Source organism: Oryctolagus cuniculus, chromosome 1, assembly GCF_964237555.1.
Source record: "Oryctolagus cuniculus chromosome 1, mOryCun1.1, whole genome shotgun sequence".
Taxonomy (NCBI): domain Eukaryota; kingdom Metazoa; phylum Chordata; class Mammalia; order Lagomorpha; family Leporidae; genus Oryctolagus; species Oryctolagus cuniculus.
The window spans coordinates 125,287,099-125,303,954 of record NC_091432.1 but is presented as its reverse complement, the minus strand read 5'-3'; the positions used below and the strand labels follow the sequence as shown (position 1 = coordinate 125,303,954).

The window sequence follows — 16,856 nt, the reverse complement described above, 5'->3', positions numbered from 1 at the left end:
CACATAAATCTTCAAAAATATATAAAATCATGACAAATGAAGCATGCACTAAATGCATCAATGTCATAAAAAAGGAACAAAAATAATACATACACAGGAATTAAGATTATCCCTAGCACCTAGCAGGCAGTCCACAAACGGAAATTCCTGTTACTGTGAGAGACAGGGGCTTCCCAGCATGTGTCCTGCACACTCGCTGCATGCCTGCTCCAGCTCCCAGTATTGAGACTTGTCAGCCACGCTCTCTTCTCCTGCCCCTGGAAGCTAAGGAGGGCCAGAGAGGTTCAGAGAGAGTAGGGGTTGCCTTGGGTTTTGGCTTCGGATGAGCATCCTGGAAGGAAGCTAAGCACACCTTCTGTGCAAAAGACAACAGACCTTAGTTTGAAGCAGAAGGGGAAGAGAAGATTTTGAAGCTGGGTTAGCATCCTTGTGCCTCTCAAGTACAGTAGCAGCTGGAACATGGACTCCCCAACAAACCCTGAGCTCACTGTTCCTAGATACGCAGGAACGCCACTGGGCTTGATTTAACACGCATTGTTTACAAGTGCGACAGAATTTATTGTCATTTTATTGTAATTTTTTCATCAATCACTGGGCGCTAAAATAAGATTATTTTTATGAGGAAGTCAGAGACATTTTTTGTGTCTTTTGTTTAGAAATTCTGAGGGCCACCATGGAATGAAAGAAATGTAAACCAAAGAGAGAAAACAAGACCACTTTGGGTCTAGGGGTTGTTTTGCTGACCCACAGTGGGAACTGAAGTCCCTTCGTGTCTCCCTGCCTCAGTTTCCCCCATGTACAATAAGTATATTGATGGCAATAGGATTTCTAGTGATTTGGTCTGGAATAGCTCCATGATCACAGAAATGCTCACTGAAACATGATTTATAACAGCAGAAAACCAGAACAACACAAGTGTCCAAACATAGAATGATGGTATTGTACATCTACTTGATATAATATAATGAAACCAATTAAAATGATGTTCACTAATACTATGTAACGACATGGAAAATTGCTTCTGATCTATTCTTAAAAGAAAAAAATGAGATACGAATGATATGATTATAACTCTACAATAAAAACCATGGCAGAGAATAAGAAAAAATGGGAAAGTAATACATTAAATGCAATTGTGCATGAGTGACTTTAAATCTTTTTAAAACTACTTTTGTATGGTTTCCAAATTATATTTAATAAGGATACATTACTTAAACTAAACAAAATACATCAATAATAATCAGCTGAGTGTTGGATTAAATGCTTTCCAAAACCCTTGGCATTCTAAATTCCAACCGCAGTCATGAAGATTTAGAGATATAATAGATTTGTGAGGGCCCTTTCAAATGTAAACAGTGCTTCATGATTATAAGGTCCTATTGTTATTAACTCGATCAAGCATGAACTAACACAAATCCGCTAATAAAGAAAAGCAGCCCGATGAGCAGGAGGCAGATGACACAGGACTCGCTAGCCGTGAGAGCTCTTTTCGTCCACAGTATTCGTGATGCAACCTTTGGAAGAATGAATTTTACACAGCTTTGTGACATGCAGCCCACTCTGCCCTTTGTGCTGACATCATTGTCAACCAGATTTTATTGCATTCTCAAGTGAAGGGCAGAACAGATGGCTGGAGCCCGGCTTGGGGACATGTGTCTACTTAGAGTACCACAGTGCTTCGCAGGGAAGGGGGAAGATGGTTCTCACTGTTCAGGTAGAAAAAAAACAGAAAAGAGCAAAAAGGGCCTGTGAGAACCCCTAAGGAAGAGATGCGTGTTTAGCCCGCTACTTAAGATGCCTGTGTCCCACAGAAGAGTGCCTGGGTTCAATTCTGAGCTTTGCCTCTTGGCTATAGCTTCCTGTCAATGCAGATCCTAGGAAGTAAGTCATTGAAGGAGGAATTAGGACCCTGTGTGTGTGTGGCTTAAATAATTTTTTAAAGATTTATTTATTCATTATTTGAAAGGCAGAGTTACAGAGTGGCAGAGGCAGAGAGAGAGAGAGGTCTTCCATCCACTAGTTCACTCCCCAGATGGCCACAATGTCCGGAGCTGCCCCAATCTGAAGCCAGGAGCCAGGAGTTTCCTCTGGGTCTCCCACCTGGATGCAAGAGCCCAAGGACTTGGGTCATCCTCCGCTACTTTCCCAGGTCATAGCAGAAAGCTGGATCAGAAGTGGTGCAGCCAGGACTAGAACCGGTGCCCATATGGGATGCTGGCACTACGGGCGGCGGCTTTACCTGCTATAACAGAGTGTCGGCCCCTTAAATAATTGCTTTTAAAAAGCTAAGAAGGAAAACCATAGGATATGCATTTATACATCCCTATGCTGAAGTAAACTTGAACCCAATGAGCAATCAACGCAGAGAAAATAGATTTTTAGCCAAATCATAGCTCAATAGAAGCAGTTTATGCCAAATTGGAGCTGTTGCTGAAGCATATTTTTATTCCCTCTAAGGTTTCACACCTCACCCTCATCCAGAGAAAGCTGAAGGAGTGGGTAAGATGGATGAAGTCCTACAAAACCAGAAGTTGGGGCCGGTGCTGTGGTGTAGCGGGTAAAGCCGCCACTTGCAGTGCCGGCATGCTATTTGGGCGTCAGTTCGAGTTCCGGGTTGTTCCACTTCCGATCCAGCTCTCTGCTATGGCCTGGGAAAGCAGTAGAAGATGGCCCAAGTCCTTGGCCCCCTGTACCCACGTGGGAGACCCAGAAGAAGCTCCTGGTTCTTGGCTTCAGATCGACACGGCTCTGGCCGTTGCAGCCATCTGGGGAGTGAACCAGCAGATGGAAGACCTCTCTCTCTCTCTCTCCCTCTCTCTCTCTCTGCCTCCCCTTCTCTCTCTGTGTAACTCAGACTTTCAAGTAAATAAATAAATCTTTAAAAAAACAAACAGAAGCTGGGCTTAAATTCAGACCTAGATTTGACTTGTGACCCTGCCGGCGACAGGCTTCCTAAACCTTTGGCTATCCAAGTGACTCCTTCGAACCTCAGTTTACTTGTGTGTAAAATAGGGTTAACCTACCTTGCAGGAGTTTTTTAAAAGATTCAATGATGTAATGGATGAGGCATTTGATCACCTAAAGGATATCTCAAGTTATCACAAGCATGTGAGACAGCCTTGAAAATAAGTTCAAGGATGTGGTTTCAGAAGCCTTGCACAAAAATGGTGGTATTCAGAAAAATCAGTGAACCCAAAATGAATTAAACACCTGTATTCTATTTCCTCCACTCATTTGTGTATTTTTTGGTTGGCGCCCTGAACTCTAGACAAGACAGAAAATGTACGACCCCAAAGGTCACAGGCACCAGCTTTTCCAGGCTAGGCCTGCATCAACTGCCAACATACACTGGCAAGACTCACAGGTGAGCAATAAAACCCCAAGGGACCTGACATACATGGAGTCTGAAAGTAAGAGAAATTGGGACCAGCGCTGTGGTACAGAGGGTTAAGTTGCATCCTGAGTTGATGTTCAAATTTCTGTTCCCCATTTCCAACTTAACATTCTTTCACCATGCCTACTTTGATGGCTCAGCGACGTGTTCTGGCTTGAGAAACAGGATTTAGAGGCGGGAGTGTGGTGCAGTGTTTAGGGTACCTCTTGGGACTCCCACATCCCGTAATGGAGTGCCTGGTTTGAGTCCCAGCTGCCTGGCCTCCAGCTCAGCTTCCTGTCCGATGTGTACTCTGGAGAGGCTGCAGGTGATGGCTTGGGTGCTTGCCACCCGTGTCTGAGACAAGCATTGAATTCTTTGTTCCTAGTTTTGGCCTGGCCCAGCCTTGGGGGTTGCAAGTCTTTGGGGAGTGAACTGACTAATAGATGTGCTCTCTTCTCTCTCTCTCTCTCTCTCTCTCTCTCTCTCTCCCTCCCTCCCTCCCTGACTCTCCATCTCTCTGCCTTTCAAATAAAATGAAATTTTATTTTTTAAAAAAAGAAAAATAGGATATAAGTGCAATAGATCTAGAAGTCTGAACATGTACACAGGAAGAGGAGGAAGGCTGATGGGGGAATCGTTACCCTGGGAAGCCAAGATTCAGAGAGGAAAATGGCAGAGAAAGGCGAGGAATGATACCAACCCTGACACACTGCACCGATAGATCTGTTTCAAAAATCTAGCAGCCCTTCAGTTTCACTTCATCATTACAGATTTAACCTCTCTATTGGCAAAACAGATATGAACCCCATTTGCAGATGCAGAGGGAGGTTAATGGTTTAGCCCAAAGTCTCACTAGTGACAGAAGTGAGGAAAGTGGCGAACTCTTGGGATAGGAAGAAAGAGGATTTGGACCTTGACCACTTTTGCCTACCCCTGTGGAGTCTGTCCTGGGAGACCTCACGTGGACTCTCAGCTCAGCCTACACATGGGGCCCTGTAGTTCATTACCAATGTGTCCTACACAGCATGCCAGGACTCTGGGCCCCGGTCGCAAAGTCCATAACATCTCACAAGCAGTTGCATGAGCCCCCCAAATCCAAAGATATCCACTTAAAGTTGAGCTGCCTAGAACTTGAAGCCACTGGGCATTCTTAAAAGAGAAATACAGGTAACCGGAGAACAAACTGAGTTGACATCTGGCATTGGGGATAGGAGACCAAGGACAGAGGCTCAGAGGAAATCAAGCAGCCTTTATCAACTCCAGCACGCTTCCCCTGGCAGGCAGCGTGGAGGCACCAACCACTACCTCCTGCTTTACAGTTTTAAGGAAAAGGAGCATTCCAGAGGTGAATTAACATTTAAAAAGGACGTGAAAACTCTGCACTGTTCTAATGATGATTAATGGAGAGCTATATGGGGCCATGACCCGCTAGTGTCATTAAATGGATTGGCAGGTTTCTGAGCATTAATTATAAATAGCCACAGGAGTTCTCCTGCCACACAGAGTGGAGATAAAGCCAAGACTCCGAGAGAGAAGAAGAAAGGAAAGCAAAAAAGTTTGCACCACAGCATCTGCCTGTGTGTTGTAGGGAGCAGGATGGAGAGTGCGAGCAGAACGGAGGAGATAAATGATGAATTAGACCCTGCCAGTCAATCACATTTGCTAAATGTTTTATGTCCCCAAAGCTATAAAAGCAATATTCCTCTCTGCCCTTATTGGGCCCATTTCTGTACAGCAATCACATCATTTTCCTTGGGGGATTTCAGCTGGAATGTGCCTTGCCTTTCCTTCTTTATATTTACTCTCTAGCCTGTGACCAGGGAACGGACAGAGTCCACAGGTGAACGGCCAGAGGGAGATCCCTTGATGGAGCCGGACGGAGGGAAGTGCGAGCTGCCGGCAACCAGGGCCACGAGGTACACTTGGTCTTCAACCCGGGACAGTGTCAGGAGGAGGTCCAGTGACTAACCCAGCAGGGCTGAGGATTCCCCAGGTGCCTGGAGGGCAAGGGTTGGGCTTACTGTTGTTGCCTTATTCCCTGTTGCATCCCCAGAGCCTAAGACAGCGCCTATCGCATCACTGGCACGCTGCGAAGAACTGTAGAATGAAGAATGAAGAGACGAAGGCACCCACGACTGAGAAGGGTGCAGGCCTCATTTCAGTAGCTGAGGTCAAAGCTGTGCTGCCCAGTGGGCTCCTAGACACTTCCAGTGATTGATGCACCCTTCCTCCAAGGCCATGCAGGCCTGGGATGCTGGGAGACCACTGACGGGGCCCTTGTCTGCTCTGTGAACAGGTGTGGGATCCGCAGCACTTCCACGCTGGGGACCTCTGTCTGCCTGTCCCAGAATCACTCAGCTAGTCACTGAATGGCCATCCTCGGTCCCCATCCAAGCTTCTCCCGTCACACACCTGTGCCATCTCCTTCTCCCACCTGAGTTCCCTCCCAACAGGTGGGCCAGGAGATCTCAGCCTAGGAGTAGAGCCTGGGGTGGGTCAGATGAGAGGCTGGGAGCTGGGGGTGGGGTGGGCCAATCTCCCCAGGAGACCCCTCTAGGTCTTGGTTATATTTTCTATAGTGCAGTAGAGGGGAAGAAGAGGGTGGGATTAGAGGAGAAGGAACGAGAGAAAGAAACTCCCAAACCAGGCTTTCTGGGCTAACGGCTACTCCTGGACGCGGGGATATTTTTTGGTGTGTCCTTCCTTTTCAAGGCTTTCGGCGGCAAGTCATTATTTCAGCTGATTGGAAAATGGTGTTGAAAGACCTGCTTCTCCGGTACAATTTTCTTCATATCCTATTAGTTGCAATACAATTACAGAGAATACATCAATTCCTGGCCTGCCTGCTGCTGCTGCCAGAGCCGCCTATTAAAAAGCAGCCTTATTAATGGAATTGTACATCTAGGATTAATCGGCTTGCGTTGCCCATTTACATTTCTCATTCCACAAGCACTTTTGTTTGCTTAATAGGCTGAAGGAGGTAGGAAGCGACACAACAAAAGCCTCTCCCGATTGCCACGCGTATCACTGGTGGATTTAATATCCCCTTCCTCCTTTCAACCTCAAGTGGTGCCTAGGGATCAGATCTGGCACATGCCCACCAGGGACAAGTGAGGCGGCGGGCACGCGTGAGCCACCCGTGGGAACGAGGGGGCGGAGAGAGGGACGGGGGGCCCTGGGAAAGTCTCTGGGGTTTGAGAAGGAAGAACACAGGCTACTAAAGGCTGTTCATTCTGAAAGGGAGGCGAAGGTGGGAGAGTGGGGTGTGGGGCGAAGGGGTCTCCCTGTACTGATGCAACTGGGAGGATTGGCTGGGCAAAGATAATCTCCCTCCAGCCAAGAGTCACCCTCTTTATCCGGACGGAGCTGGCAATCATCACAACTCCCTGATGCCTGCCTGTTCCCCCACCACTTGCTGTGGTGGAGGACTAGCGTGTTCCAAAGAGCTCTGTTGCTAGACCAAGCACAGTGCAGCTGTCCAGGGTAGAGACCCAGGGCAAGGAGTGGGTGGAGCTCACGCACATCCATTTGACCCCGATGCCTTAGAATCGAGTTTAGAGGCTCTCTTTGGAATTCTAGAAGGAAAGGCATCATGGCAGGGTCCTTGGGCTCCATGAGGCCAGCTAACAGGGGGCTATCTCTGCAGCAGCCCTGCCTAAGAGAGTGCTCCAGAGAGAGAAGGAAAGAGAGAGAGAGAGAGAGATCCAGCTCACCCAATAGGCTCAGCGCATGTGTGAGCTGACAGCAGGGCAGTGTTGTCATCCGCAGGCCAGAAGGGAGGCGAGGAGGCTGTGGGCCCTTCCTCAGCCAGCCCAAGGCTGGGGAGTGTGGGGTGCTGGGGTGTGCGGGCGTCATCCCTGCTACCACATGCCAGCCTGCATTTGCTCTTTCCTCAAAGAAGGTGGGGCCTGCTCCACTGCCTGCTGGCCTGCAGGGAGTATCCAGAGATATCAGAGAGAGAGAGAGAGGCAGACATTCCAGGAAAATGTCGTTCAAGAAGCAGACCTGGGGCCAGCATTGTGGCACAGCAGGTAAAGCTGCTTTTTGTAATGCTGGCTGGCAGCTCATCTGGGTGCCGGTTTGTGTCCTGGATGTTTCACTTCCCATTCAGCTTCCTGGGAAAAGCAGGGGAGGATGGGCCAAGTGTTTGGGTTCCTGCTATCCATATAGGGAACCCAGAGGAAGCTTCTGGCTCCTGGCTTCAGCCTGGCCCAGCCCTGCCTTGGTGGCCACATGGGGAGTGAACCAGCAGATGGAAGATCTCCATCTTCCCGACTCCTTGTAACTTTGACTTTCAAAAATAAATAAATCTTGGAGAAGAAGAAGGAGGAGGAGGAGGAGAAGAAGAGGAGGAGGAGGAGCAGAAAGAGGAGGGGGAGGGGGAAGGGGGGAGGAGGGGAAGGAGGTTGGGGGGAGGAAAAAGGGGAGTGGGAGGGGGAGGGGTGAGGAGGAGGGGAAGGAGGTTGGGGAGAGGAAAAGGGGGAGTGGGAGGGGGAGGGGTGAGGAGGAGGGGGAGGAGGGGGAGGAGGTTGGGGGGAGGAGGAGGGGGAGGGGGGAGGTGGGGGGAGGGGAGGAGGAGGAGGAGGAGGAAGCATAGAGCCATGGACTATTAATGAATCCCTGATCTCAAGAGAACTCAGCAATGCAACTTCCCCAGCAGGATGGGGCTTGGGGACTGGAGCAGGCACAAACTCTGTCACCAGGGGGTGGAGCTTCCTCACCAAGGGCGCAGGCCAGAGTGGGGCTAGGAAACGGATCTTCCCCCATCAGAGCAAGAGCCAGGCGCCCACCTGCCTACCAGCATCTCCCCACTTCTCCTCCACCTGCTGCTGCAGAAGGCATGCTTGTACAGGCGGTCCCTTTGGAACGAAGGTGTGGCTTTATCGGAGTCCCCTCCCCACCCCCTCCATCAGGAGCCAGGCAGGTGTGTGCAGGTCAGACATGACAGACAGCAAGGCACGGGGAGCCTACACTCCCTTCCAGCCAGGCGCTTGGTGGCTCCACAGAGGGCTCGGGTCCCTCTGCTGATGTCGCCACAGCAGCAGCACAGTCGATAGATGTTGAAGCGCCATAATATAGTATGACTTTCCGCTTTAATGGAATTTTCCTAGACCACGAGGAAAAAAAAGGCTCCATTAACCACACTACAAAGGCCTCTACTTATTAGTATTTTAGAACAGTGGCAAAACATTTCTTGAATCTAATTATTGCTGACAAATATGAAAATTGAAATCAAAGTTAAATTTTCAGCTACAGTGCCTCATACGCCAGCCTGCTCTGACTTCCACTATTGCATCAACACATTTGTGCTTCCAATAGCTGCAGCTGCAGAATAGTTATTTTCTTGCTTCTGTAACCCCACCCTCTGCCCTCCCCGGGAGCCCCCACGCCCTCCCCCGGCTTGGCCCCTGTGTATTTTGAAGCATTAAATCTGACACATTCATCTCGGTGCCTGGCACAAGGTAACTAACTTTATGTTTATCTGTCAGGGAAGGAAAAATGAACTGAGCAGGGGGCTGAGGATCTGCTCTGTCTCTCTACCTTCTCCTTCCACCCCCAAATCCTAGCCTTCTTTTTTTTCAATAAAAGTCATTTGACTGATTTCAAATTCCTCATGATATCAGGACAGGAGGGAAAAAAAAAGGACTTGTCAACACCTTTCTTTCTTTTCCCCTATTAAGCATACTGTAAAAATCAATCCCTTTTGTCACTTGACTCTGCTTGCGAGAATGTTTAATGGATGTCAGGGGAGCTAATGATCGCTGGTAGAAAATTCATTTTAGATTTGCTATTTATAAAGTACTCAGTACTCAGGTGGGAAATTAACATGAGGCAAGGAGTCGGGGTGGTGGCGGTAGCGGCGGGGAGGGGTGCTGGCAGTGTGGCGCTGGGGCCCCGCCAGGCTAGCAGCTGTTTTGAATCCTGGCACGTGTGGCATCCTGGGGACACAGTACATGTGGGGCAGAGAACTGGGGGAGAGGGTCGTGTGGGAGGGTAGGCCCAGGAAGCACACAGCCCAGGAGAGCTGACCTTTCTGAGCCAAAATTTTCTCAACCGTAAGATCATACCTGCAACACCACCTCACAAGGTTGTGCAAAGGATTAAATAAAATATCACGCATAAAACATTTACCAGCGCCTGGCACCCAGTACTTGTACATGTGTAATAAATGTTAAATGTCTTTCCCCATAGCCCCGTGCAGTTAGGAAGATCAGGACAGGGCGGGTCGGCACGCACCTGCCCCAGGATCTCAGCTGCAGCCGCCGTGGGTGCCCTCGCATACCAGTCCCCCGGAGTACTGGCTGTTACCTAGGGCGTCCAGGTGATCAGAGCTCTCCCCGGTGAGCATACATCAGGCTGTGTTAGTTCTGATCTCTCAGTGTGGGTTGCAAGCTGCACTGCTGACAAGTTCCTGGCTGATATGTCTACCACTGCCCAGCAGCCCCTCTCTGAGAACCAGCGAGATCCACACCCACACAATGAACAGTCTCTCCTTGCAACATGGAAACACAGAGGAGGACCAGTATCCCCGAGGCCGGGGCCATTCCGGGACATAGCACCCCCTTCCCCACCCTTGCCCTCAGTCTGGACGGAGGCTCAGAATTTTGAAGCCAGTCAAATGGTAGTTAATTCCCTCCCAATTGCACGTCTCTCAGCAAGCAGAAGGGGCAAGTGCTAAAGTTAATGTTTTAAGAGACTTATCTGTCTATGGCAAAGGCAGCCTTACAGAGTGGGGAGAGACACAGATGGAAAAGGATCTTCCATTCGCTGATGTGCTCCTCAAATAGCTGTGATGGCCAGGGCTGGTCCAGGCCAAAACCAGGAGCTGGGAACTCCACCTGGGCCTCCCGTGTGCATGGCAGGGCCCTGCGCACTCAGGCCATCTTCCAGTGCTTTCCCTGGCATAGTAGCAGGGAGCTGGATGGGAAGCAGAGCTGCCAGGATTCATATTTGGCCCTGAGACGTGGGATGCTGGAGTCACAGGTGGTGGCTTTACCCACTGCTCCCCAACACGCACTCCTGTAGGTGGTCTTTGGCTTGCTTCCATGTGCAGCTGAGCCCCAGTTTCCCCTCCCTCTAAGCAGGTGCCTCCTCCATGCTCATGGAGATGGACTTGGGGCCGCTGCTCTCAGGTTCTGCCTGTGGCACGTGGAACCCCACACCTGTCAGCAGTGGCCCATCTCTCGTCCCTCTTCCGGTTTCACCTTTCCTGGGCTTTCTTTGGAAGGCTCTCTGTTATATTTGGATTAACTGCAAATCTCCTTTGATTGCTCACTCTCTGTTGAAACAGACAACCTGTTGCCACGTGTTTGATTACTGAAACCCAGGGGAGCTCCTGTGTGTGTAACGCAGCCCGTTCCCGTGCACTCAGCATCACACACACAGTCACTGCATTGCTAATTCATTGTCTAAGAAGTTGCTTTTCAGTTTCTGATTTTTCAATAATAGGCTTCTCACGAAGCTCTTAAGCTTCAGGAATAAGCCGAAAACTGCTTTTCCAGTCATTTACATAAACACAGCAGTAAGGAGGGGGAAGAAAGGGCAGTGTTGTGCGGGTCGTTTCCTGGGCTCTGGAAGTCTGGGAGGACAGTACATGCAGGCTGCAGGTCCAGAGAAGCACAAAAGGAAGCAGTGGTCCAGCTCACAAAAAGCCGGACACCTGAGAGAGTGATACATCCTGAAATTCCTGCTGACGCCCGCTGCCGCCTTGCCGAGGCTGGGAGGATGTTCCGGAAACCAGCAAATGGTTCTGTCAGCAGAGCCGCTCCCTCCGCTGCATCGGGTTAGGGAGCTTGTCACTCATGCCCGGCCAGGGCACCAGGCCACCCTCTGGAGGGGCATCTTGTCACCTGGGACCGGTAAGGAGGAGGTTGCCGGAAGTCTGCCCAGGAGCCAGGACCCTGAGCTGGAGAGCTCCAGCTCCAGGAAGGTGGCTTGGGTTTGTCTTTCTGTTGGAGGGCGTGTGGATACAGGACCTGCCCATAGTAAGTGCTCAGTTATTTGAACGAAGGGGAGGGACTTTTTGATAGGTGCACTACTTGCAACCACCACCACGTTTGCTATTTCCATTCTCTCTCTCTCTCTCTCCAATTGTCGATCTTACAAGTGATCTGATGAGCCAGAAAAAGCAGCCATCCTTTTGCTTCCCTGTCAAATCACACAGGATCCTATTAAGCAGCAAATTAATAGGTTATTAAAAGTCACTTCTACACTTTGGATGCCAGTTCTGATCAGGCTATTCCCTTATGAACCTAATATTTATGGCCAAAAGGCAGGGTAACAGCACAAAAATAAAAATAAATGAGATGCATAATTAAATGAGAATTTCACAAAAATAAAGACCTTTTACTATAAGCACAGTGACGTCTAATAAAAAACTGTTTGCCTGGAATTTCAATTTATCAAGCATCCTAGATTTTTCTTTGCTAAATCTGGTAATGCAGTCAGCCCTCCACATCTATGGGTTCTGAATCTCTGGACTCAGCCAACTGCCCATCAAAAATATTCAGGAAAAGAATTTGCATTCCTCCTGAGCGTTTGCGAACTTTTTGCTTGTCGTTGTTCCCTAAACAGCGCAGTGTAACTGTTCACATAACATTCACATCGTGTTAGCTGGTGTACGTGGTGCAGAGATGAGTGAGAGTGGAGGAGAGGACTGTGGAGGTTACAGACTAACACCAGTTTAAATGGGGACTGGAGCACCTGCGGCTTTCTGGTATCTGCAGTGGGAGAGGGAACCTGGGACCAATCCCCCTGGGATACTGAAGAGCATTTGCACACGTCACATCTATTTATGTACACGGCTTGTGTTGCCTCAGCTCCCTTGTCCTGGCGGCTTTCCCTAAGGTGGGTATAGGGAAGGGAAAGTGAGACCCCTCCCTTGAGGCCAGATCCTTACATCTGCTTCCTCTTCACCCACAGTGCCCAGACCAGGAGGGGACCCTTCCAAAAAAGAGCTCCTTCTTTGCAACTCCTTGAAGTCATGGGTTCCCAAATTTAGTGTGCATCACTTGAGGGGCTTCATGGGACCCAGATGATTGGGTGGGGGTCTGTATTTTGTGAGTGAGAGGCCACACTTAGGGGCCTGTGGTCCAACAACAGGTGTCCTCCTGTCATCCTAGGACAGGTTAGGAACAGGGATCCCCTTGAAGACCAAGTGTGAAGCTTAGACATGGTCTTTCACAACTTCTGTTCCTTTTTAGCCTTTTAAATGATTTCCCTGGCCTCGTTTTTTTAATCATCCTCAACAACAGATGAGTATGTATGGTGTCCCACGATGCCAGTCCTGCAGGAAGAACATTGCCCTCAAAGAGTGGCATGTGCAAAGGCCCTGGGCTGTGGAAGGGGATCAACATTCAGTACAGAGTGGAGCTAAGAGGCAGAGAGATGGGGAGAATATTGGAGACAGAGAAGGGGAGATGGACTGGGCAAGATAGAAAAGGGCCTCTCATCTAAACAGGAAGGAATTGAGGATGGCTCTGCTAAGTAAGATGTTGGCTTCTAATTCTCCAAATTGTATCCAAGGTAGGGAAAGTTTCACAAAAACATAATTCAATTAAACATGAAAGCTAAATTCCAAGGTATATAAACCAAATAAATACATAAACTGTGTAAATGAATGTGTATGTCATTCTTCAGCATCTCTGGGGGTTGATTCCAGGCTTCCTCCCCTACACTGATATCAAAATCCACCAATACTCAGGTCCCCTGTATAAAATGAGGTTTAAGTATCCCATTTTATAGGTGAGGAAAATAAAGTCTTGGGAAAAGCTAAGTTCCTAAAGTTAGATTTAATGACATTAGGATGATTTATGCACAGACCAAGGATTACATTATATATACATATATATATATATCCTCTATAATTATAAAGGTAAGAAAGTATATTTCTGTAATTCCTTTAAAAACTAATGTAAAAGTTGTGTAGATGGTGAGCTGTGAACAAGTACGGGAGGACAGAATCAGAAAAAGACAAGGAAAAAGAAGACAGGGCTTTAACTTTTTATAGAAATCCTGAGAAAATAGAAAAGTATGAGAGAGAGAGAGAGAGAGAGAGATAGAGAGAGAGAGAGATAGAGACAGAGACAGAGATACCTGCACCAAGTTCTTCTAACTTTTGTCCTCTCTCTTCCCCTTTCCACAAGCAACTATTTCAGTTCTTTCTTGCTTTCCTAAAAGACCAAACCATATTATATGAACACACACACACACACATAGACCTGTACACATGTGCACCTGTACACACATGCACATAAACACAAACCATTCCCCCACACTATGCCCAGGGGAAAATCAAAGCCATCAAATGGAAACTCCTTCAGCTTCCTGCAACCAGGCTTAAAACTCACCTATGCCTCCTCTGTGCCAGAGACAGCTAGCTCTCTCTTTCCAATTTTTTTAAATTGAAGTAGAACCGCCTACTCTAAAATTCAGCATTGTAACCATTTTCAAGTGTGCAGTTCAGTGGCACTACGTTGACCATGTTGCACAGCCATCACCAGAATCCATGGGCAGAACGTTTTCATCATTCCAATCAGAAACCCTGTTCCTGTTAAAGAGTGCTCCCCAGAGACCCTCCCACCAGCCACTAGTAACCTCTGTGAAAGTGATTACTATAGGCACTCGTGGAAGGGGTACCATACAGTGTCTGTCCTTATGCGTCACACTATTTCACGTAGCGCAATGTTTTCAACGTTCACTCATGTTGTAGCAGGTCAGAGTTTGCTTCCTTCTTTAATGCTAACGAATAGCCATTGTCTGTATGTGCAGGTGGCTGCCCTACACAGTGATTTGCCATCAAGGAGACCCAACAGACCAATCCACTGCATCGGTTTTCGAGGTGGAAAGTCACTAGAAATGGAACCACCCTGGAGTCCAAGGATGCCCGGGTCAGAGCCACAGACCTTGTTGGCTCCCAGCTGAAAAGCCCTTCACTTGGCCCAACTTCCAAAGTAACAACTGCTGTCGTGTGGACGGCCAAGTATGGTCAGCAATATTGTTTATTTGTCATGGATGGACACTTCCACCTTTTGACTACTGCATAGTATATAGTAGTATAATGTGTAATTACTTATTGAGGTCCTGTTGTCATTTATTTGAGGTCCATAGCCAGGTGCAGAGTGGCTGGGTGGGATGGTCATTCTATGCTAGGGTTTTGAGGAAGCCACACAGTTTCCACTGTGGTTGTATTATGTTAAAACCAGCAATGTGTGATGTTTGGACTTTGGTTACGTCATCATTGATACTGGTTGTTTTCTTTCCTTTTCTTTCTTGATAAGAGACTCTAATGAGTATGAAGTACTGCCTCACTGGGATCACTTTCCTGTTTTCCTAATGCCTAGTGATGTTGGAAATAGGGGTTGGATGCCACCAAGTCGGTGAGGAGGCGGCACCCACCAAGTGTCCTGTTGGCATAAGGCCTCTCCCATCCTGCTCAAGGGAACTCTTAACCTTCTCTCCTTCCAAGCCACACGTGAATGGTCTCTGGAGGTTCTTCCTCCACTTTCCATACCAGTCTCCTGAATCAGTGCAGGTAAGTGGTCATCCAAAGTGGATAGAGTGTGTTTCCCACACTTCCCTGCCTCTGTGTGTGGCACAGCTCTGGCAGGGGGCAATCAAACTAGGCACCTGCTCCAGAAGAGTCGCTTCTGCTGGGTGCTGCTTCTACATCTCTTTCTTCACCCCACATTTGAATGCTCTTAGACCATGGAGACAAAGTGCATAGAGCAAATTCAAATGACAGAAAGGCCTGGGTCCCTGAGGTGGGGAGTAGCATGCCAGCCAGGAACAGACAAGAAGTAGTTTTGTAACCCAAGGGATGAACTTGTATCTTCGTTAAGCCGCTCTTCTTGGATCGTTTTGTCATCTGTAGCTAAATGCAATCATAATGGATATTCTCAAAGATTTCTCCTCTTTACTTTGAATAGTGACTGAATTGATCTCCTTTCTTCCCAAGGCTCATTCTTCTACCTGTTTGTTCTCAAAACCTTCATTCTGCCCCCCAACCTGTTCAGGTTCACTGAGGGCCTCACTTGTGGGCGATGGTCTCCCAGATCTTGCCTTTGTGTTTCCCCTCCACTAGTCCCACCCATCAGTATTCAAACAAGTCTTCCATAGCTTATGAAACCAGCAGCAAACTCCTCTCCAATAGCCCCCCCCCTTACCTCACCACTTCTGTACTTTAACAGTAAATCTGTTGAAATAGTTCTCCACTTTTTCTAGCTCTACTCTTCACCTCACTTTTATCTCCCACTCTGGGACTTCCCCTACAAAGCTATTCTCCCCATGGGGATAGGTGTCTTGGGGCTAACTATGATCGCCTAAGTACAGCTAGAGAAGCTGATGCTTAGGGTTCACAAATACGTTATCAGGATGCCTGGGGTCCAGCCCCAACTCTGCCTCCAACCCAGCGTCCTGCAGGTGAGCACCCTAGAGGCTGCTGGTGTCGGCTCAAGTTCTTGCACCCCTGCATCCATGTGGGAGACCCGGATGGAGTTACTGCCTCCTGGCTGTGGCCTGGTCCAGCGTTGTCTGGTGCAGGCATTTGGGAAGTGAACCAACAGATAGACGATCTCTCTCTCTCTCTCTCTCTCTCTCACTCTACCCTCTGCCTTTCAAATAAGCAAAAATAAATAAGCTTTAGCATAAATAAATAAATTCTCTTTTGAACCTCTAGAGACCTTGACATTCTAATATCCCCACCTTCCCAAAGCGTGCACTCTGTGACTGCATGCCATCACCCATCCTGGGTTTTCTTGTGATTCTGTGGCTCTTTGCCAACCTACTTTCCCAGACTGCTGTCCTTCTTCCTAACTCTGAAGTCCTAGTGACCTGCCCTCATTTCCGTTCAGTCACTCTCTACTCTCTCCCTGGGCACTTAACAGAACTAGAGTTGAAGACTGCCTTTGTCCAAGCCCAGATATCTCACCAGGGCACCATATGCATCTGACTATCTTCACATTGGAGAGCTCCTGGTAACCCCATCATGACCCAAATCACATCTTTTTTTTTTCCTTTTGCCAGGCAGAGTTAGACAGGAGAGAGAGAGAGACAGAGAGAGAGAGAGTTATAGACAGTGAGAGAGAGACAGAGAGAAAGGTCTTCCTTCTGTTGGTTCACCCCCACATTGGCTGCCATGGCCGGCCGCTGCACCGATCCGAAGCCCAGAGCCGGCTCCTTCCTCCCAGTCTCCCATGCGGGTGCAGGGATCCAAGCACTCAGGCCATCCTCCACTGCCCTCCCAGGCCACAGCAGAGAGCTGGATTGGATGAGGAGCAACCAGGACAGAATCTGGTGCTCCAACCGGGACTAGAACCTGGAGTACCGGTGCCACAGGTGGAGGATTAGCCTAATGAGCTGCAGTGCTGGCCACAAATCACATCTTTCTAAGAACCCTCCTCTGGCCATGCACCCAGAAGCCGAAGTCCTTTTATTCTTCCCTTTATCACTCACCATCCTCTTTCCACCCCTTCTCCAGCTC

The 16,856-nt window shown here is 48.5% G+C and overlaps 1 protein-coding gene and 1 non-coding gene across 3 annotated transcripts in view; both read right to left on the bottom strand.

Annotated features, from left to right (window-relative positions):
* NTM (neurotrimin) overlaps window positions 1-16,856 on the bottom strand; it is a 1,090,341-nt gene that overhangs the window by 1,058,240 nt on the left and 15,245 nt on the right. The gene's annotated exons all lie outside the window — the stretch shown is intronic.
* LOC127485303 (U6atac minor spliceosomal RNA) lies at window positions 14,728-14,849 on the bottom strand. The gene has a single exon (XR_007912412.1). It is a non-coding gene; the product is annotated as a U6atac minor spliceosomal RNA (small nuclear RNA).